Below are 23603 nucleotides of genomic sequence, written 5' to 3'. Positions count from 1 at the left end.
ACTCTTCAGATACAAATACATTTGTCAATTATAATCACATGTAAATTTCCCCAATTGTCAATATTCTAATTACATGTAAAATATAAAAGAATATATTTAATTTTTTTCAAGTTAAAACTTATTAATTTGGTTTTCATTGACTAAATAAATTTTATAGGAGTAATGATAATTACCCATATTCGTAAAATAGTAACAACTATAAGAAGATGTAAAGTCTATACCCATTTAATTCATAATTATATGTTTTAACAAATATATTATAAGAATAGAGTCTGTAAGAATGTTCTTACTAATGCATAATCTAAGATATAAATTTATATTTTTAGTTAAAAATTACTTAGTATACTTGTCTTTAATTTGGAATTCCATATTACAAATAGAGCAGAGCCTATATGGTAACATCATTTCCTGCTTCTTTCTTTAGACTATTCTAGGATATTATGAAGGAACATAAATGTGAAAGGCAATGATACAGCTACATAAAAAATAATCATGACTATGGGTTTGATCATGTCTTAGTACATTTGGGCTGCTATGAAAAACACTACAGACTGGGCAACTGACTAACAACAGGAACTTCTTTCTCATGGTTCTGAAGGCTGGTAAGGTTAGGATCAGCTATCCAATGGAACTGGTATCTGGTGAGAGTAGCTCTACTCTGTTTCTGAGATGGTACCTTGTTGCTCCATGTTCTGTAGGAGAGGGACACTGTTCTCTCAGGGCACCATGGGGAAAGTGCGGGAGAGTACTCCCTTCAACTCAAACCCTTTCATGAGGGCTGTGTCCTCCTGACTTAAATCACCCTAAAGCTACTCCTTTTAATACTGTTGCACTGGGATTAAGTTTCAACATGAATTATGGAAGGGACACCATTATTCAAAACACAGCTGACTAAAACAAAGATGCTCAAAGGAAAAATGACTCTTTTGGGAATTTAATCTGTCTTTCTCAGTTCATACTTTGTAGTTAGTTTCCCAGTTATTGAATTTGTGCATTCACCTATATCTTTAAAGAAGATTATATAATGAAGATTATGATCATATTTGAATTTTAAGCAATCTGGCTTTATTATGAGACATTCACTTGAATAAGTAGATATATAGATAGCAGATAATTAATTTTCTTTATTCAAGTTAATACTTGATCTCTTTTTATAGTTAAACAGGATTATTATTGACCATGGGTATACTGCAAATCCAATGAGACCTAGAAAAACTGTGATATGATATAGGTCTATAGTTTTATAATTAGATTGATAGGGAATTTAATGGGGCATTTTGAGGTCATTGACAAGTGTTATGACCCCAAACATTGTGTTATGAATCTTTCCATCCTAACTTTTTTTGGTTTAATTCTCATTTTTAAAAATATTTGCTTTTTTATTTTTATCATACCATAATGTATGATTCTATGTAAGTGTGTCAAATTATTTGACTAAATAAAACATATTAAACCAAGAAAATGTATAGTTTGGGATATTTTAATATTTATTTTTTAGTTGTAGTTGAACACAATACCTTTATTTTATTTATTTTTATGTGGTGCTAAGGATCAAACCCAGGGCTTCACATGTACTAGGCAAGCACTCTACCACTCAGCCACAACTCCAGCCCTAGTTTTGAATATTCTGATAACTAAGCTGAAACATTTGAAGTAAAAATAAATTAAACATCCAAATGTTAAAATATCAAAGCTCTGTCTCAATTCACTATCTATATTTCCTAAACAATATTTTTTAGGGGAGATTTTACATACCTAAGAGGAGGGTAAAGATTAAAAGGTGTAGGAATCCTCTTTCCTGCAGAATCTGAAATTTTGATGGCCATAACAGTCTGGCTTAATATAGTAGACACTATCAATTAACTTAGGTCAATACTTTGGATGAATGGTCTCATGAATTAAAGAAAAAAATTCACCTTTATTTGTTGTGTGGCTCTTTACTGGTTGAATATTTCACTAGTTCTGTGAAAAAGTAAATTTTATATTCTATTCCCAGAAAATAACTATTTATTGATTTCCTAGCAAATTATACACATTTCTGAAATAATAAATATGTTATGATAGAGCTTGGAAGAAATGAAGGAGATAAACAATCAAAAGCATAAGTGAGGCATCTCATAAATACATGATTTCATTACATAAATATTCACACTGTAGATGATACTTCAAAACACAGGCAAATAGACAGTATGGGTTAGCAAGAGTCCCTAAGGGTAACTTGAAGGCTAATAGCTAAAGTTTTTCCTTTTGGGATACCTATTATTTCTCTCAATGCCCCTACTGACTGGTTGATTTTGCACCATGGATGAATCTTGAACAGCATTCTCAGACTTTTGTTAAGTCTACACAAAGAAATCACCTTCTTTGCTTGGTCTTGATTTCCCAAATTTTTTATATGTATTAGACAGTGTACCTTCAAGAATTTTAAGGACAAAGAACATCTAAAATACACGATCAAACATCAAATATAGACTATTGTTATCATATGATGAAAATAAATAACAGTTTTGATCTTCTCAGGAGACACCATGAGGCTTGATTTCTCCAGATCAATCTAAGTCAATACATTGTCCACTTACAAACCAAAAGGTGATCGGGGGTCTCCATCACCAACAGGCTTCTAAACCAGAGTATATGCATATTTCTCTTTGTCTTATTTTCTTTAGTACTTTATCTGAATTGATAAAACGTTAAATTACATATTCCACATTTCTTTAAATCATTTCCAAGGGGCAACCTTTGAGAACTTCACCAATTATGACTCCTCTGAAAATTTAAAGCCTCAACACAATAAAACATGCAACAGAAAGTCTTGCTTTGCACATTTTTCTCTTTTAACGTAAATTGAATGGGCCAAATTTTATGGCCTAATTTGATTTTTCCACGCTCTTACAGACACAGTCACAGTCGCAAAGGAGTTTCATCACGTTGAATTAGTGCAAACCAAAGTGCATTAAATGATAGGCATAGCAGAAATCCTACTTCAGATAAAAACACAGCATTTTCAATAAAAGGATTCTCCTTTCTTGCCTGGTATGTTCACAGAGAGACAAATAGTAGGCTTTTGGCATTACACCTTAAGGTCTTAAAGTCAAAAACTCTATTCTTGTTCAGTGATAGGTTTTAAAATGAAAGAAGAGGATTTGGGTTTTCAATGACAACTGTCATAGGATATTAAAGGGCCTTGAAAATCCAAAGATAGGCACCCTTGCCTGTCTTGTAACATAACACAACTTGCGTCAGATCTAATAACTCAGGCTGTAGCTCAAGGCCTTGTGACTACTGTCACAAGGATTTCTATTCAAATCTTTAAAAGCAAGAATACCTACAGCCTGGTTAGTACAGGGTAGAAGTGAAATTGTTTGAAAGACAAATATCAGGATAACAGATACTCTAAGTGAGGCTAGGCAGAGATGGATCTGGTAGGTAAAGGATAAATAACTACCTTTTATTATTTTTCTTTTTCTATTTTTACATGGAAAATTTTAATAATAGAGTAAATATTTTCTAATAATTATGAACTAATCATCATCTATATTTTTCCAAATAATGCAATAATTACAACAGGAGGTTTTTAGCTACTTCAAAACTATCCATTGGGGCCATCTATTTTTCCTATTGATAACATCACAAAATTATTTTACACATGTGTGTATGCATGTACCTATACATATTAGGTTATGTTTGCCAATGTAATTTATTGATTCTTATGTGAACCAATTTCTTTTGAGATTTTTTCTTTCTTAGAGAAGTACTCTCGTGACTTGTCCAGCTGAAATATGTGGTTGTTAAGTGTTATATGATTTTTTGTATGTCTCAGGGCATATTTACCTCAGCTTCTTCTTTGAATAATAGTTATGGATAAAGAACTTCAGGCTAAAAGTTATTTTTCCTTAGCACTTCATGGGTATTCTCTTATAAAGCTTATTATATTTATTGTTTCTGATCTTATTTTGTTCCCCATTTCTTTAGAGTAATTTATCTCCTGATACTTTTTAGCATTTTGTCTTTACCTTTGATGCATTAAATTTTGACCAAACTGTAGCTAATATGGGTTTTTTTTTAATTAATCCTACTTTTGAACTCACATCTTCCCTGTAGTCTTGAAATTCTTTACACTTATTTTAACAAATATAAAATTTTGGCCTTTCTTTCTTTAGCTCTCTTTAAAGATTTGAAGTATCTGGAACTATTCTCTATTCTGTTCAATTTTATTTCATCCTTCTTTATTTTTTATATCAAGGATTGAACCCAGAGGTACTTTATAACTCAGCCTCATCCCCAGCCCTTTTAAAAAAATATTTTGAGACAGGTTCTCACTAAGTTGCTAGGGCCATGCTTGCTAAGTTGCTGACTCTGGCTTTGAATTTGACATCTTCCTGCCTCAGCCTCCCACTAAGACACTGGGATTATAGGTGTCCACCATTGCACTTGGCTTTATTTCATGTTTGTCTCTCACCTCCTGGACAGGAAGGCGGATTGAACAAATGGGAAAAGATACCCCATACACCCCAGATATATACAAGTGTGAGATGGACTATCTTAATGTATAGAAGGAGAGAACTCTCCATGCTCCAGAAGCAAAGAGTAAATATATAGTTAAAGTGGTGGGTGGTAGTTTCAGCCACACATCAAACAAGACTGACAAGCATTTATGCTTATAATATTAGTTCTCAAATGTTAATATCTGCATTATCTTACAATGACAGAATAGTAGAACATTGAAAGTGGCTCCTTATATTAAAAATCAGTCAATAAAATACTCTGTTAATCATAGATAGAAATTGGAAATTTTATTCACAGTAATCTAAATATAATATATATATTAATACAGTGACTTTTCAAATCTACTATTGTGCAGCTAAGTCACTGGAGTTTGAGAATGTATTACCTGCACACTGCAAAACTCATGCACTGAGAAGCAAATATTTAAAGTAGCATATAATTACAGAATAATCATGAATCTGTCTATGATCAAGGTTCTTTAAGCTAAATCCTCCAATAGGTATCTCCCACAAACAGGGAGCTAAGAGATTAGTGATAAATCATTACAGTAAGCAAAGTGCTAAGAAAATGCACAAATTCAACAAATTGTAAAACAGCGTACTTCTGATAATAAAGCCTAAGGTAAAGACAATCTAAAAATGCAATGCCTTAAATTCTAAAGCCAAAAAATTCTGCCATATACCCAATCAGAATCCCAGCCTCCCTCCCCTTTGTTATTCAGTAGCTCCACTGGCCACTATTACCTGGCATTTCATGGTTTTGAATGTCACAACCCTAATGAGTGCAAATGAAAACTGCTGTTTTCTTTGGAAATGAAATAATTAGAGGTCTTGGCATAGTTTGTTACTTCATTTACAGTACAATTCCCTAAGATGGTGATAATTCACTGCAACTTTTACATGGCGTATCCCTCTTTCCATCCTCTTAGTGGTGGCTGTCTTCTGGTTCTATAAAATAAACAGCCATTTGGAAACAACACCCCGAGTCTGATGTTTGCACCAGAGGGGATCCCAGTATTTAACTGAAAAGTCATTGTCAATGAATTCCTTTGGGAAAGGTACTGAACAAGTCTTAGCACCTAGTCAGATCTTCTACCCTAAGAGAATTCAAAAATTTCTGCTCATTTTCTTCCAATTTCTGCTTATGACTTCTTCAATTTTTGATTAAGCATAATTGTATTGCATATTTGGCAAGAACAGCAAGAAGCAACACTAAACATTCTGGCTCTTTCTATTCACTTCCCTTTAAAGCTACATATAAGCTTTCTCTCTGGCATCTACTCTGTCTTTCAAGTTATTTGAAGCAACACTGTAATCATGTCTATAGCATAACAAGACCTGTCAGTTTTCCAATCGCTACATTTCTTCCTTACCAACCATTGCTTATTGCTTTATTTCAATACTATGTATTTTAGATATTTTCCTGCACTGCCCAAAGACTCAGCCTTAAAAAAAAAAAAAAAAAAAAAAACATTTTTCAGGTAAAGAAAAAAAATCTTATTTTTCATGAATTTACTATAACAAAAAGATGCAAAATGAAAAATATATTAACAGGTATAAAGTATACTTTTTTTTTTGACAATACTCTGGATTGACCCCAGGGTCTCACACATGCTAGAAAAGTACTATACCAATGAGCTACAATCTCAGTGTTTTTTTTTTTTTTTTTTAAATGACACTGAATGCACTGAAAGTTAAACAGAAACAATGGTAAGCATTTATGCTGTGCTTGCTACTGCCAAACATTGTAAAAATGTTTTACAAAGGTTAACAGTGTATAATGGAAAATGCTGAAAAGAGAGATAAATAAGTTGAAAGTCACATAGACTACTGTAGAAAGAGTAAAAGAGGGGTGTGGCACAAGAATTAAAATCAAGAATCAGTAAATGGGATGGACTCAAACTAAAAAGCTTCTTCTTGGTAAAAGAAACAATATGTGAGGTGAATAGAAAGCCTAATTCTTGGGAGCAAATCTTTATCCCTCACACATCAGATAGAGCACTAATCACTAGGGTATATAAAGAACCCAAAAAGCTAAAGACCAAAAAAAAACAAATAACCCAATCAATAAATGGGCCAAGGACCTGAAGAGACACTTATCCGAAGATGATGTACAATCAATCAACAAATACATGAAAAAATGTTCATCATCACTAGCAATTACAGAAATGGAAATCAAAACCACTCTAAGATTTTATCTCACTCCAGTCAGAATGACAGCTATTATGCATACAAACAACAATAAGTGTTGGCGAGGATGTGGGGAAAAAGGTACACTCATATACTGCTGATGGGACTGCAAATTGGTGCAGCCAATGTGGAAAACAGTATGGAGATTCCTTGGATAACTGGGAATGGAACCACCATTTGACCCAGCTGTCCCTTTCCTCAGTCTATACCCAAAGGACTTAAAAATAACGTACTACAGGGACACAGCCACATCAATGTTTATAGCAGCACAATTCACAATAGCTAAATGTGGAACCAACCTAGATGCCCTTAAATAGATGAATGGATAAAAAAATGTGGCATATATACATAATGGAATATTACTGAGCTATAAAAGAGAATAAAATCATGGCATTTACAGGTAAATGGATGGAGTTAGAGAAGATAATGCTAAGTGAAGTTAGCCAATCCCCAAAAACCAAATGTGGAATGTTTTCTTTGATATAAGGAGGCTGATTCATAGTGGGATAGGGAGCAGGAGCATGGGAGGAATAAAGGAACTCTAGATAGGGCAAAGGGGTTAGAGGGGAAGGGAGGGGGCATGGGGTAATTAATGATGGTGGAATGTGATGATCATTATTATCCAAAGTACAGGTATGAAGACACGAATTGGTGTGAATATACTATGTATACAACAAGAGATATGAAAATAGTGCTCTGTATATTTCATAAGAATTGTAATGCATTCTGCTATTATATATAAATAAAAAATACATTAAAAAAAAAGAGTACAAGAGTGGGATCCAAGATGGTGGGCCAGAGGGAGGCAGCATTCTGTGTTGCTCTGTGACCTGGGACTCAAGAAGTGAGAATACCGCATCTCTGCTAGCAACAGTCTTGCTTCCACACAGGAAGTATTGTCTAGGGCTCTATGCCTCAGCATCGGAGTAGGTCTCCCAACTCACCCATCCAGGAGGACTGAGTGCTGAGTGGGACCATTGGCATTAGCACCCACCAAAACCTTTCAGTCACCCACTGGAGCATAAATCCTGGATGCAGCTTCCACGCAGGACGCCTGGCAGCTACCCAGGCACAGGATCTCCAGCAGCCACTCCTGTGTTGACCCCCCTCAACCAACATGGGGCTTCCCTGATTACCTCCATCTTGGGACTCTGCAGCAACAGAGATAGTCCCAGTAGCCAGCCTACAGCAGGGAACTTCATACAGATTCTGAAGACAGCGACAGCCACACACTGCATGCCACAAGCCCAGTCTCTGAACTCATTTTCCAATACTACCATCTGGCTCCCCACACCCTACCTAACACCCCATCCCTGAAAGCAAATGCCTTCATCTTGGGTAACCTTCCTCAACACCTTTAGTGAGGGCAACTCCCAGCTTGGAACTCCTGCTGGCCAGGTACCCAGTTTCTAACTCCCCTCTCTCCCCAGCAGCCGCTAACCAGGCACAGTGACTGCCCAACAAAAACAGAGCTCTCAGTGGGGCATTTGTGGAGTGTGCCAAATGTACCACACACAAGAGCCCCAGAGAGGACTGTCCCTTATTAGGAAACTGTATTTTTATTAAGATACAGTTTAGAGACTAACAGAGACAGGAACTGGGAGGTCTCAGGCGAGATAAGGAGATAAGACCAGGTGCTCTCATCACAGGAACAGGCTCAAAATAAGATCCCTGAGGTGCAATCTCCTTTCAGGAACTGGTGGGTGCCACACCCCACTTTTTCCAGGTGCCCTTCACCCAGGAACAATCCACCCTCCCTGGTTACCTTCACCATCCTGAGGGCAGAGATACCAGCTAACAACAGACTGCCCCACCTATTGGAGAAGAGAATCAGGAAAGAGACTGATCTCCAATCAAAACAATCCTTGTTTCTTCCTTCAAGACTTTTTTTCTTTCTTCTCCCTTTTTATTCTCCCGCCCTCACATTCCCAACATATGTGAAACCAACTACTTTGCATGAATTAGGATATTGAGGTCTGAGACAACTGCATAGTATATTACAGTTATGTTGCAAATTCTTTTTTTATTTTTGTTTTTCTTTTTTTCTCCAATTTTTACTATCTTAACATTTATTTTTATTTTTCTTAATATATATGTGTGTGTTTGTTTTATATACTTCTACTCTCTTCCCTCTTACTTGTCTACCCAAAATTACTTCCTCTCTTTTCTCCTACTACTAACCTTCTTCTTTAGATTTCTCTTTCACACTTCCTAAAATATAATAACTGTATATCCTCACCTCCTACCTCCTCAGCATATCTTCCTACACCTCACTCCCAGTTCTTTGTCTGCCATCAGAAACTTTAAACCCTTTTACAAACCTACTAATTATAGTGTAGATAATTTTTGAATTTACCATTTCAGTACATTGTGACCTAACTGTAAACATCTATTAGCAACTATTGTCTTTAGGTGGTATATTGTTTTTATTGGGATCTGTTAATGTTGTCCTAACCCTCAAGGGAAAGATATTGGATCCCTACAGGGGCACTATAAGCCTATATGGTAAAAACAGTAATGTCTTGGATCCACAGTGCCAGAAGGGAAGACACACAAACAATATGAAAAGACAAGAGAAGAAAGTGCCCCCAACACATCAAGATACCACATTATTAGAATCCACGGACAGCACAGCACATTAAATTACAGAGAAGGAGTTCAGGATGTACATAATTAAAATGTTCTGTGAATTAAAGGATGATATAAGAAAGCAAATACAGGCAGCAAAAGATCTTTTTGACAAAGAGCTACATAAACAAATACAGGAAGCAAAACATTCTTCAATAGGGAGATAGCGGTTCTAAAGAAAAACCAAACAGAATCCTTAAACTGAATGAAACTATAAACCAAATTTAAAGTTCAACTGAAAGCATCACCAACAGATTAGACCACTTGGAAGACAGGACCTCAAAAAATGAAGACAAAACATATAATCTTGAAAAGATTACAGACCACACAGTGAAATCATGAGCAGAACATTCAATAAATATGGGATAGCATAAAAAGACCAAATTTAAGAGTTATTAGGATAGAGGAAGGAATAGAGCTCCAAATCAAAGGAATGAACAATTTATTCTTAGAAATAATATCAGAAAATTTTTCAACCATAAAGAATGAATTGGAAAACCAATTCAAGAGGTTTATAGGAGATAAAATGTATAAAATAACAACAGATCCACACCAAGGCACATTATAATGAAAATGCCTAACATACAGCATAAGGAGAAAATATTAAAAGTCATCAGGGAAAGGAATCAGATTACATTTAGAGGGAAACCAATTAGGTAATGTGCAGATTGTTCAATCCAGACCCTGAAAGGTAGAAGATCTTGGAACAACACATATCAAGCTCTGAAAAAAAAAAAAAAATAGATGTCAACCAAGAATCTTACATCCAGCAAAATTAAATTTCAGATTTAATGATGAAATAAAAACCTTCCTTGATAAACAAAAGTTAAAAGAATTTACAGTTAGAAAACCTGTACTACAGAACATCCTTGGCAAAATATTCTATGAAGAGGAGATGAAAAACAATAATGAAAATCACTAGAGGGAGGTATTTCACTAAAGGAAAAACAAAGGAGAAACTAAGTCAAGTTAAATAATAAAAATAAACAAAAATGGCTGGGAATACAAATCATGTCTCAATAATAACTCTGAATGTCAATGGCCTAAGCTCACCAATCAAAAAACATAGGTTAGCTGATTGAATTAAAAAAAAATAGACTCATAAATGTTCTGCCTCCAAGAGATGCTTCTCATAGGAAAAGACATACACTGACTGAAGGTGAAATCATACCACTCACATGAACTGCAGAAGCATGCAGAAATTTCCATACGTGTATCAAATAAAGCAGACTTTAAGCTAAAGTTAATCAAAAAGAGTAGAGAAGGACATTTCACATGAGAACAAAGGAGAGAGAAAACCCAGACTTCTAACATACATGATGAAAATGGAAGTATCACAACAATCACTACATAAATACACTGCTCAAGGGAACAATACACCAAGAAGACATAACAATTATAAATATATATGCCACAAACAATGGTGCAGCTATGTTCATCAAACAAACTCTTCTTAAGTTCTAGAGTCAAATTGATCACAACACAAAAATTTTAGGTGCCTTTACCACACCTCTTTCACCACTGGACAGATCTCCCAAACAAAAGCTGAATAAAGAAACTATAGAACTCAGTAATATGATTAATAGCTTAGATTTAATATATATATATATATATATATATATATATATATATATATATATATATATAAAATATTTCATCCTTCAAAGAGAGAATACACTTTCTTCTCAGCAGCACATGGATCCTTCTCTAAATAAGCCATATACTATGCCACAAAGCAACTCTAAGCAAATATTTTTAAAAAGTAGAGATACTACCCTGCATTCTATCAGATCATAATGGAATGAAATTAGAAATCAATAATAAAAATTTAAAAAACACTCCAATACCTGGAGACTAAATAATATGCTACTGAATGAACAATGGGGTGCAAAAGACATCAAGGAGGTATTTAAAAAATCTAGAGGTAAATGAGAACACTGATACAACATATCAAAATTTGGGGACACTATGAAGACAGTACTAAGAGGTAAGTTCATTGCATGGAGTTCATTCTTTAAAAGAAGAAAAAGTCAAATACATGACCTAACATTACATCTCAAAGCCCTAGAAAAAGAAGAACAAATCAACAACAAAAGGAGTAGAAAACAGGAAATAATTAAAATATATGAAGTTGAAACAAAAGAAACAACTGAAAAAATTGAAAAAAGAAAAATTGGTCCTTTGAAAAAATAAGTAAAATTCAAAAACCTTAACCATGAGAACAAAGAGAAGGAGAGAGAAAACCCAAATTTCTAACATACATGATAAAAATGGGAATATCACAACAATCACTACAGAAACACAGAAGACAATTAGAAATTATTTTGAAAACTTGTACTCCAAGAAAATAGATAATATCAAAGGCATCAACAAATTTCTAGAGTCATATGATCTACCCAAATTGAATCAAGATGATATACACAATTTAAATAGATGCAACTAAATAGAAGATGCCATCAGAAGCCTATCAACCAAGAAAATCCAGGACCAGATGGATACACAGCTGGTTATACAAGACTTATAAAGAAGAACTAATACCTATACTGTTCAAAGTATTTCATAAAATAGAAAAAGAGGAAGCACTTCCAAACTCATTGTATGAAGCCAATATCACCCTGATTCTAAAACCAAACAAAGACACATCAAAGAAAGCAAATTTCAGACCAATATTACTAATGAACATAGACACAAAAATTCTCAATAAAATTCTGGCAAATCAAATACAAAAACATATCAAAAAGGTAGTGCAAACAATCAAGTGGGGTTCATCCTACAGATGCAAGATTGGCTCAATATACAGAAATCAATAAATGTAACTCATCACATCAATAGACTTAAAGATAAGAACCATCTCAATAGATTCAGAAAAAGCATTTGATAAAATATAGCACTCTTTCATGTTCAAAACACTAGAAAAACTAGGGATCACAGAACATATCTCAGCATTGTAAAGGCTATCTATGCTAAGCCCCAGGCCAACATCATTCTAAATGGAAAAAAAAAATGAAGGCATTCCCTCTAAAAGCAGGAACAAGACAGGGATGCCATCTTTCACCACTTCTATTTAAAATAGTTCTTGAAACACTGGCTAGAGCAATTAGATGAAAGAAATTAAAGGATACACATATGAAAAGTAGAACTCAAATTAGCACTATTTGCTGATGATATGATTTTGTACCTAGAATACTCAAAAAGTTCCATTAGAAAACTTCTAGAACTAGTAAATGAATTTAGCAATGTAGCAGGATATAAAACCAACACCCATAAATCAAAGGCATTTCTGTATATCAGTGAAAAATCCTCAGAAAGGGAAATGAAGAAAACTACCCCATTTACAATAGTCTTAAAAAATAAAATACTTGGGAGTCAACAAAAGAGGTGAAAGATCCATAAAATGAAAATTACAGAACTCTAAAGAAAGAAAATCAAAGAAGCCCTTAGAAGATAGAAAAATCTACCTTGCTCTTGGATAGGACAGAATTAATATTATCAAAATGACCATACTACCAAAAGCACTATACAGATTCAATGCAATCCCAATCAAAATCCCAATGGCATTCTTCATAGAAAGAGAAAAAGCAATCATGAAATTCATCTGGAAAAATAAGAGACCCAGAATAGCTGAAACAATTCTTGACAGGAAGAGTGAAGCAGGTGGCATCACTATTCCAGACCTTAAAGTATACTACAGAGCAACAGTAACAAAAACATCATGGTATTGGCACCATAGAGACTGGTAGACCAATGGTACAGAATAGAAGACACAGAAACTAGCCCACAAAATTACGATTATCTTACATGCATTGGAAAAAAGATAGCCTCTTCAACAAATGGTGCTGGGAAAACTGGAAATCCATATGCAACAAAATGAAATTAAAACCCTCTCTCTCACCATGCACAAAACTCAACTCAAAGTGGATCAAGAACCTAGGAATAAAACCAGAGACCCTGCATCTAATAGAAGAAAAAGGAGGCCCTAATCTCTATCATGCCAGATGAGGCCCCAACTTCCTTAATAAGACTATAGCACAAGAATTAAAATCAAGAATCAATAAGACTATAGCGCAAGAATTAAAATCAAGAATCAATAAATGGGATGGATTCAAACTAAAAAGCTTCTTCTCGGCAAAAGAAACAATCAGTGAGGTGCATAGAGTACCTACATTTTGTGACCAAATTTTTACCACACGCACATCAGTTAGTGCACTAATCTCTAGGACATATAAAGAATTCAAAATTTTAACACCAAAAAAACCCAAATAACCCAATAAATAATTGGGCCAAGGAACCGAACAGATACTTCTCAGAAGAAGATATACAATCAATCAACAAATGAAAAAATGTTCAACATCTCTAGCAATTGGAGAAATGCAAATCCAAACTATGCTAACATTTCATTTCACTCCACTTAGAATGACAACTATGAAGAATACAAACAACAATAAGCATTGCAAAGGATGTGAGGAAAAAGGCATACTCATATATTGCTGGTGCAAATGCAAATATGGAAAGCAGTAAGGAGATTCCTTGGAAAACTGGAAATGGAACCACCATTTGACCCAGATATCCCAGTCTATACCCAAAGGACACAGCAACATCAATGTTTATAGCAGCACAATTCACAATAGCTAAATCATGGAACCAACCTATATCCTGTTCAGTAGATGAATGGGTAAAGAAAATGTGCGGTGTATACACAAAGGAATGTTACTCAGGAACAAAAGAGGATAAAGTCATGGCATTTACAGGTAAATAAAATGAGTTGGAGAATATAATGCTAAGTGAAGTTAGTCAATCCCCCCAAAATATAAATGTGGAGTATTTTTTCTGATATAAGGAGGCTGATTCATAGTAGAGTTGGGAGGAGGAGCATGGGAGGATTAGACAATCTACATAGGGAAAAGGGGTGGGAGGAGAAGGGAAGACACATGGGGGTAAAAAAGATGATGGGAATGAGATGGATATCATTACCCTAAGAACATGTATGAAGACACGAATTGGTGTCAACATACTTTATATACAACCAGAGATATAAAAAATTGTGCTCTATATTTGTAATATGAATTGTAATGCATTCTGCTAACTAATTCATATATAACAAATTAGAATTAAAAAAATTTTAAAAGGGTACAAGAAATAAAAAATAAAGTAGATATAAATGTAGTATTAAAAATGACAGTGTATTTATAAGAGTGGCTCTGAAACAGCATGGGAATATGATTAAAATATTTTGGAAAGATAATGGTTGGAAATTATCAATGAAATATCAAATGAAAACTGAATTATAAACATTAAAATGCAGCTGGTATCCTCTTTTTTTGGTCTATGTCCTTGTTTAGTCTGAGTTAAGATTTCTATGGCTATTGACAAACTATTTAAATATATTCACTTTTCTATTTTGCTCACATATTAGGTTCTGCATTTAGTACCTACAAAGACATTATTTGGTTGTTTTCTATAATTACACATTCCTATTTTGTGAATGTTATATCTTCTTTCATTTCACAAAGTATCTTAAATATGGTTATTTTAAAATATTTCTTATTCTCCAAATTAAGGTTCTATACAGTATATTACTGTGACTATATTAACCTATTCCATGACTTTAACCTTCTAATTCGTCGTCAGCACAATGCTTTCCTAACCACAAGTTGTTCTTTGTTAAATGCTTCTATGCAATTACTGATCATGGTTAGATTTATTTCAGGAAACAATTTATAACACACTATTCATTTTTACATAATTTTTGTAAATAAATGCCATATGTCCTTCATGGATTGGCTTTGATTAGCCTCAGTAAATCATCATCAAGCACAAATCATATTAGGCCCTAAAGGAGAAGAGATTCCAGTGTCATTCACATCTGATCAATAGAGTGCCTGGAAATTTAATGATTTAAGAGTAATTACCAGATAAAAAGAGCAATCCTTCCAACTTTGTAATAACACTTTTAAAAAGTAGTAGTAAAATTCGAGGACTGGAGTTCTTAAATTATGGGCATATGAGAAAACAATACCTCATGAAGGTAGTAATTACCTTTTTGATAAAAATTATAATCCTAATTCTGTCTCCTTCCTCTGTGGTCTATGTGTTGGCTCTTCCTCAAACTCTCATCCTCTCTGTGAGTTTTCCCAAGCATGATTTCATTCTGTTTTCTCTCCCTTGCCAATTTCAGCTGCTTTTAGTACTTCAACTGTCATTTTTATGTAAATGATTGCCAAATATACATTTCTAGTCACAATTTCATTATTGAGTTTCTCATGTGTATTTTAAAATTTCCTTTAAAAAAGTTTAATGTATTTACCTCAATTACCATAAAATCCATCATGTTGCAAAACATGATACTTCCATCTCTAAGAAATACATAGTTACTTCATGTTCTGCCTTTCTATTAAGGACCACACTGCTTTTCTGTTAGTCTATCATGAAATCACTTATTCATCAAATATTTATTTAATAGCTACTATAAAATAGGTACTAAAAATAAACAGAACATGAAATATTACGTATTAGTCAACTTTCAATCACTATAATGAAATGTCTACAATGATAAATTTATAAAGGGTAAGGGTATTTCAACAAATAGTTTTGGAAGTTTCAATCCAAAAATGGGCATACCCATTGCTCTGGGCCTCTGCGGGGTATGGCACATGGCAATGGTAGGGAGCACATGGTAGAGAAAATTTCTCTCCTGGTAGCCAGGAAGCAGAAGAGGAAGAGAACAGAGTCCAAGGGAATCCTTCAAGGCACATCCCTAGTCACCCAAAAAGCTTTCACAAGGCCCTCATCCCAGAGGTCCACAATACCACCTGGTAACATTACCTAGGGAACAAGTTTTTCACTCACACATCTTTGAGGAAAATTCAAAATAAAAATTATACCAAGACAGTTAATATTAATCTATATGAAACTTAATATTTGTGTCTGACAAAACAATACCTTACCATAATTCTAGATGCTACGTGTGTTTGACTTTGCACGTAAATACTTGTATATAAGCTGTGTGAAAATAAACAGGGTGCCAGGATGAGAAACATGAAGGAGCCAAGGACTTATCAGAGAAGTCATCTTTATAGTGATGAAGGCTAGCCTAAATTGTGCCTGTAAAGACTCCAGAACCCACTGGCTACAGAGGCTGAGGTAGGAGGATCACAAGTTCAAAGCCAGCCGCAACAACTTAGTGAGGCCCTAAGCAACTTAGCAAGACCCTGTCTCTAAATAAAAAATAAAAAGGTCTGATAATGTCATCCAGTGGTTAAGTGCCCTTGGGTTCAATCCCTAGTACCATTAAATAAATAAATAAATAGATGAATGAATAAATAAATAATCATTCCCAGGAAATGTATTTGTGAGAGTAAGCACAAAGGTTGTAACATAAGAAAATGCCTTTTATTCTGCTCTAGGAACAGAAAGAAGGCCAAAATAGCTGCAGTGAGAGAAAAACTGCTCTCAAAATATGTTGGGAAACTTGGCATGGTCTAGGGCATAAGAACCTTGAAAGGAGACCTTGAATTTAGTTCTAAGTACAAAAAGAAATAGGCCTTGGAGACACAAATTTGTTAGTCATTATCACCTAAATGTTGGTAATAGGTGAAATTGCTTAAGGAGAGAGTATAGATATAGAATATTTGGCAGGAAATATTCCCTGTCACAATGTAGAGTCTGTTGGGGAAAAATATAGTAGGGTGGGAAGACTGAGATTGTCAGTAGAAGTGGATGACAGAAATTTTACTAAAAAGCTAAGAGTGTTTCAATGAGAAAGAATCAGCTGAATCTGTGAGAAAACTAGGATAAAGCTAAAACATTGTCCTCTGATGGACAAACAGGACGACACTGGTGAATGCGGCAAAGAGGGAGGGAGATTTCATTTGAAGTATCCAAATTTATGGGAATCTTTCAAAAATAATGTCTTCACTCTGCTCTTAAATTAGGCAATCAGAATTATCTAGTCTTCTCCTAAAAGCTCAATCATTATTAGGTACATTAACTCTTATTTTACTTCACTGCAACTCAATGTGATGTGGGGGTGCTATTTATCCCTACTGAATCTCTACGTCAAGAAGTGTGGGGCAGTGTTATATGTGTGATAGCTATTTGAAATTTATTTGCTTTGTTTTTATTCTTTCCTTTAATATTGAGCTACATAGCTTGACTTCTTGGTGTCTTTGTTGGCATGGTTAAATAAATATACTTTATTTTTAAAAAAACACTGAAGCTTGTGCAATTTGTTGAAATGAGAAGTTAAAAGTGAGATGTCTCATTGGTAAAGTTTCCATCCAACGTGGCTGCAGAATTAAAGTCTGTGAACGCATTGGAAAAAAACATAAGCACCATGTAATTATAGACATTGATATTGGGCTAAATATTTCTAATTCTTACCTTCTTAAATAATTTACTCATTGTTTTCCCCCTAGCTAGAAATTTTGAAGATTTTTATTATGCTCAGCCTAAAATAGGAGCAAATGATTTTACACCAGAGAGCTTTTGCTTTGTGTCAACTACAAAAGATATTTTGACCCACACCCTCCCTCTGCTGATCTTGACAGTGTTGTAGAGTGTTAAGGTTGCCTGGATGTGACCTCTAGAAGTAATGGGTTATGAAGTTAGGCTTTACTGAATGCTATGTAACAGGATTCACAAAATATGAATGGCATTTGTGCCATTTCATTGCATTATTATGTCTTCTCATTTAATTCCCAAGATGATAGTGCAATAAAGAAGAAATAAGCTATAAAAGTGGCAGGTATTGCTGAAATACTGGTTTTCTAATTCGAAATACCTGTCTCATGGGCCCAGAAGCTTTGTAGTACAGTTTCCTATTCCAGAAAATAATTGCTCAATATGCTAAAAGAACAAAATCAAATTACCTAAACAATTGTCGGAATGGTACATATAAAGGTGGATTTTGTCTTTCTTCTTTATTTGCATGAAACTTTCTATGTCACTGTTCCTAAGAAATGAATCTATTAAAGTGAAGAAACCTTATTATTAGCCACTATTTATGAATTTCAATTTCAATTAACTGAGGGGAACAAACACCTATTAAATGACTTCCTAAATAGGTAAATAACAAAGTAGACCAGAATTAAATTTAGAAGTGTGACCAAGTCAATGTGCTTTTTCTTTCCTCAGTTTATATCACTTCTTGTCTTTCCAGTATTAGAAATATCTTTACAGTTTTATAATTCAGATCAAAATAATCTAAGGTCTATTTCTAAAATGATTGAAGCAATTTATTTACCTATAACACTACTAGGACTACAGACAGTACACTGTAAAGTGGTACTAGTTTTGAAATTATTATTATAAGTAATATTTTTGGAGGATAAATGTATATGTGACTTATTGCAGTGACTTATTAACTTTTCCTTCATCAAGATAAGAATGGCAACATTTTAGAATGACCAGGTGTACAAATGCAAAGGGATACACTCTTGTTAGAGGCCAAATGTGACCACAAGGGCCCAAGAAAGGAGGTTTTGTTTTGGTTTTGTTTTCCTTACACTAATTAAGGGCTTCAGTGAAAATTAAGCTGTATACGTTTTTATCACAACTGAATTTATTTTTGAGAGGGTCTAGAACCATATGGCAATCTATGGAAGCCAACACAACTTAAAAATTTGTGAAGAAAAGCTGAATGGTGGCCAGTCTAATAAGTTGTTCCTAAAAGCCTAAGAAGTAACTGTCAAATCTGTGAAGAATTTTAATGAAATACTGTAAAGATTCACCTTGACCTGACTGTAGCTGTTTTGAGTCATAACCACCATGACTTCCCCTGAGTAACCCTGATCAGTTCCTCTACATAGTTTATAAACTATAAATAAATGAAACCAACAGACTGGCATGTGGAGCTTTCCCATCCCCGCCCTGGTGTCGTAAGAATGGGGAATGCACCTGACGTCTGAGGTATGAGTATGGCATGAGCCAGGTCAATTCCAGCAGAGGTGGATTTCTCTACTGTCCTATTAGGAAGGCTCCTCATTCTAACCTGAGTCACAGGGATCTCCTGGTCTTGCTGTGGCCATTGACCATGGTTCTCAGTAAGATCCCAATAGAATGTTCTCTGTACAATCATGGATCTGTTTGCTCTTTTCTTTGGTCCTACCACACATTCTGCCTAGGCCACTCACTTCCTTTGCACTGAATTTGTTCAGAATAATCAGTGACTAGAAAGAAAGAGATCTTTATCTTTTTGTTGTTGTTGTTGTTTTTGTTAAACAAAAGGAAAAACAAAACAAAAAACTGCTGGGAATCAGGCAGTGTTTACTCCATTATCTGCTACTATAATGAATACCACTGACTGGGTCATTTATAAATAGTTTATCTGACACATAGTCCTGGAGGCTCAGAAGCTCAAGATCCAGGGGCTATACGTGATGAAGCCATTCTTTCCAGGAAGACATCACACAGCAAGACAACATATGAAAAGGAGTATATGAGACAGGGTCAAACTCTGTTCTATAACAAACCCAGGCTCTTGATGACAATGGTCCATATGAGCCCTGCCTTCATAATCTAATCACCTCTTAAAAATACCACCTTTGAACATTTTTTGCTTTGAGGCTAAGTTTCTACAGTGTACGTTCTGTAGGACTCATTGAGACCACAACAGTAGGGATGGCCGTTATTTGAGAACATCTTAGGTATCTCTGAGGCCAAACTATTGAGAAGTTAAGAATATGATACCTCAGAAATAAGGGGAGAAATAGTGTGCAGTAATAACAATAAATGTTGATTTTAGATTTCTAGGTTTAAATACTATGTTTAAATGCACATTAAATTCACACTATATCTGCTATTCCCTTTCAGGTTTGCATGTTATCTATTTTTAAAAAGTGTGATGGCAAAGACACCAGGCTTCAGAAGATCTGAGAAAATCATACACAATAATGTTGAGTTTTACCTTTAATTCATTGGAAATTAAATATGTGTACAAGTATTAGCAAACATCTGTTAAAGTATTTTTATCCTCCTTTAAATGTGTATCTGATAAAATACATTTGCATATGTGATTGTTAGTTTTCATATTTATTATTTTATAATCATTAACTTTACACATATACTGTGCCATAAGGCTTTAAGAGAAAACAAAATACATATTTGTATTCCCCTAGGATATGGAGTTTCACAACTTGGTGGATTCCACTAATTTTTCTCTTTTTTAAAACTTACTACCTTGAACATAATCTTTACTGCACTGTACAGAGGAGGAAGTTAAGTCACAAAGAACAATGACTACTTTTATAAAGTCAAAGTGTGGCAGGTAGAAAATATTTGAAGGAAATTTATAATGTAATTTATATTCAGCCATTGCTCTTTAGTTGCTATAACACTTGAGTGAAAATTTCCCTTAAGTCCTATTTTTCTTCAGGGGATGAAATGAAACATTCTACAATCCTAAAGCAGATTTGTATTTATTTCCCAGATGGAAAGTGGGCCCAAAGTTTAACAAGGATATTTAGTTTGCGAAACAAAGAAAAATAGCAAATAATTCATAATATGCAGAAAGGAAGAAAAAAATAAAACTAATAATACATACATTTGTTGTCATAAAGTTCTGAAATGCTATAAAATATGGTGAATGGTAGAATTAAAATTAGGCAAATAACAACACAGCAAACAAGGTAAATCCTTCTGCATGAATTAATTTCTAGATTTCAATTAACTTAAACATAGATTACAGTCAACACAGTCAAATTTGTAAAATGTTTCACAGATTATGAATTTGAAATTTTAATTCTCTAATTAATATTTCAACAAACATCTCTGTTGCCTATAATATCTCTCTTTATACAAGGCAAAAACACAGCTGGTTAACAGACTGTCATTTTCTCAAGGCCTGCAGGTTTATCAGTCACTTTCTCAGGGTAAGAACAATCTGAGCCTTAGTCCATACTCGTTTTAGCACACCAGATTGATACTTAGTCACAATATTTTCTCCCTCAGAACCTTTTTCATTCAATATTGAAAGCAACTGGGTAGGGTTTTTGACTGTGATGGAGTATAAAAGCTGGCAAATCTTCTTCACCAAAAATCAAGAGTAAAACTTCAACAAATTGTCAAAAATAACCATTTTAGGACGCTGAAAATTGAACAAAGGCAAACAACTAATTGAGTTGCATTAATACACACACACACATACACAATCTCCTAGAACACTGGATAAGAAAAGATTCTATATTTTTGTGTGTATCTGCTCCCACCCCTCCATACACAGCTTACGTGACACTGAGGAAATGCAGAACTTCTTTGCACAAAATGACTGTCCACTGAATCTTGACCAAACTCTAGTATGGTCTCTTGTGTGGTTCCTATGATGAGCCTACCTCCTTAAAATGCCTGCCTGAGAAAGCTTTCAATTATAAACCTTTTCTCTGTTCCTCTGAGATGTAAATCGTATCCCATCCAGAAATGTCTCTTCAAGGACCTGAGAGCTGTCCTTGGAAATGCAAAATGTAGGAAGAGGGCTCTTGTTATCTGATTGTCCAGACCCTGTGGAAGGGTAAAATCCTAACACTGATGGGTGCCTTATCCCAAATTACACAACTGCCTCTTGTCATTAATATATAAAAGTTTGTTTCTTCCCTGTAGAAGTACCAATTAACAAACTAAGATGTCCAAATCATGCAGTCCCTTTTCTTTAGTGTACCCAAGTATTTAAAATATCTCCTGCATTTTGTTTCAGTGTGATTGAGCCCACTTCTTAAGTCTCTATCTCCTCCGGCAGTGAAATCTAAACAAATTCTGTCTATATACAACCTTCAGCCAGTATCTAGTTTTATTTCTCCTTAGCAACACAGATTTGTCAGGGTGGGGTTGACTCTAAATCAAAAGGTTTGTTACTAAGTGGGATGAACTGACTTGGAAAAAAGAACAAAACTCCACACCAGTATTAATAAAAGCAGTAAAATTGGCAGGTAAGAAGTAGGGGTTCTGACTTAGGTAGGTGGTAGAGAATCCAGATATTTAAAAGAGAACCATTTAATGATTCATAGAGGGCTAAATAAGCTCTTCACAACACTGGATGAGAGTAAAAACTACAGGCAAGCACTAGAAAGACCCAAAGAGTACCAGTACAAAGTACAACCTGAGGCAGATATGAACACTGTCTGAACGTTAAATGCATTCCTTAATTCATACAATCTTTAATACATCCAGGTATAAGCTGTACAATCTGGAAGTTCATTGCTGTGCCCAATCATTATTTAACTATTAGGATATGCAGACAAGGGAACAACTCCTAGAAACCCAGGAAAAAAGAAAAATGAGACCAAAATCATATATACTGAGTAGAGACATCACTAGCTATATGTCTCAGTATGAAAGAATCTGTAAATCAAATATGGCCAACTTTAAAAATTTTGAAAACCAAATCAGAATCTAGAGTTTCTATATCTATAGGTTTACTTGTCAATAGAAAGTTACAAGAGTGCCAGGTGCAGTGGCCCATGTCTGTAGTCATACTGGCTTGGGAGGTTGAGGCACAAGGATCATGAGTTCAAAGTCAGCCTCAGCAAGGATAAGGCAGTAAGCAACTCAGGGAGACCTTGTCTCTAAATCAAATACAAAATAGGGCTGGGGATGTAGCTCAGTGGTGGAGTGCTTCTGAGTTCAATCTTAGATAACCCCCCCACCATAAAAAAAGTTACAAGAGTATAAAACATCAGAGAAGTGTGACCCATCCTCAGAAGAATAAAATCAGTCAATTTACCAAGAGTGGGACATGAGGTTGAATGTAGATGACTTCAAAGCAGTCACAATAAATATGGTCAAAGAAAGAAAAAAAATAGTATTCCAAGTATTAAAAATACTTGATTGCAACAATAAAATGAATATGAACTTTGTGAAAAGAAATAAAAATAAGAGGAATGCAAATGGAATTTCTAGAATCGAAAATGAAAATAACCAAAATGAAAAATATGCCAGATGAGCTTAACAGCAAATTGACAGTCAGGATCATGAACTTGATAACAGATCAACAGAAACTACTCAATGTGATGAACACAAAGGAGAAAAATCAATGTGAAAGAATTAAAGGTAGAAATAGGAAATCAAAAATTATTTGCAGATTTCAGTATTACCCTCTTTTTTTAAAGAGAGAGTGAGAGAGAGTGAGAGTGAGAAAGAGAGAGAGAGAGAGAGAGAGAGAGATTTTTTAATATTTATTTTTTTTAGTTTTCAGCGGACACAACATCTTTGTTTGTATGTGGTGCTGAGGATCGAACCCGGGCCCCACGCATGCCAGGTGAGCGCGATACCACTTGAGCCACATCCCCAGCC

The sequence above is a fragment of the Marmota monax genome, unplaced genomic scaffold (genome assembly GCF_021218885.2).
Source record: "Marmota monax isolate L192 unplaced genomic scaffold, Marmota_monax_Labrador192_F-V1.1 WCK01_AAM20220418_F8-fsc00011, whole genome shotgun sequence".
Classification (NCBI taxonomy): Eukaryota; Metazoa; Chordata; class Mammalia; order Rodentia; family Sciuridae; genus Marmota; species Marmota monax.
This window is presented reverse-complemented; position numbering follows the sequence as displayed.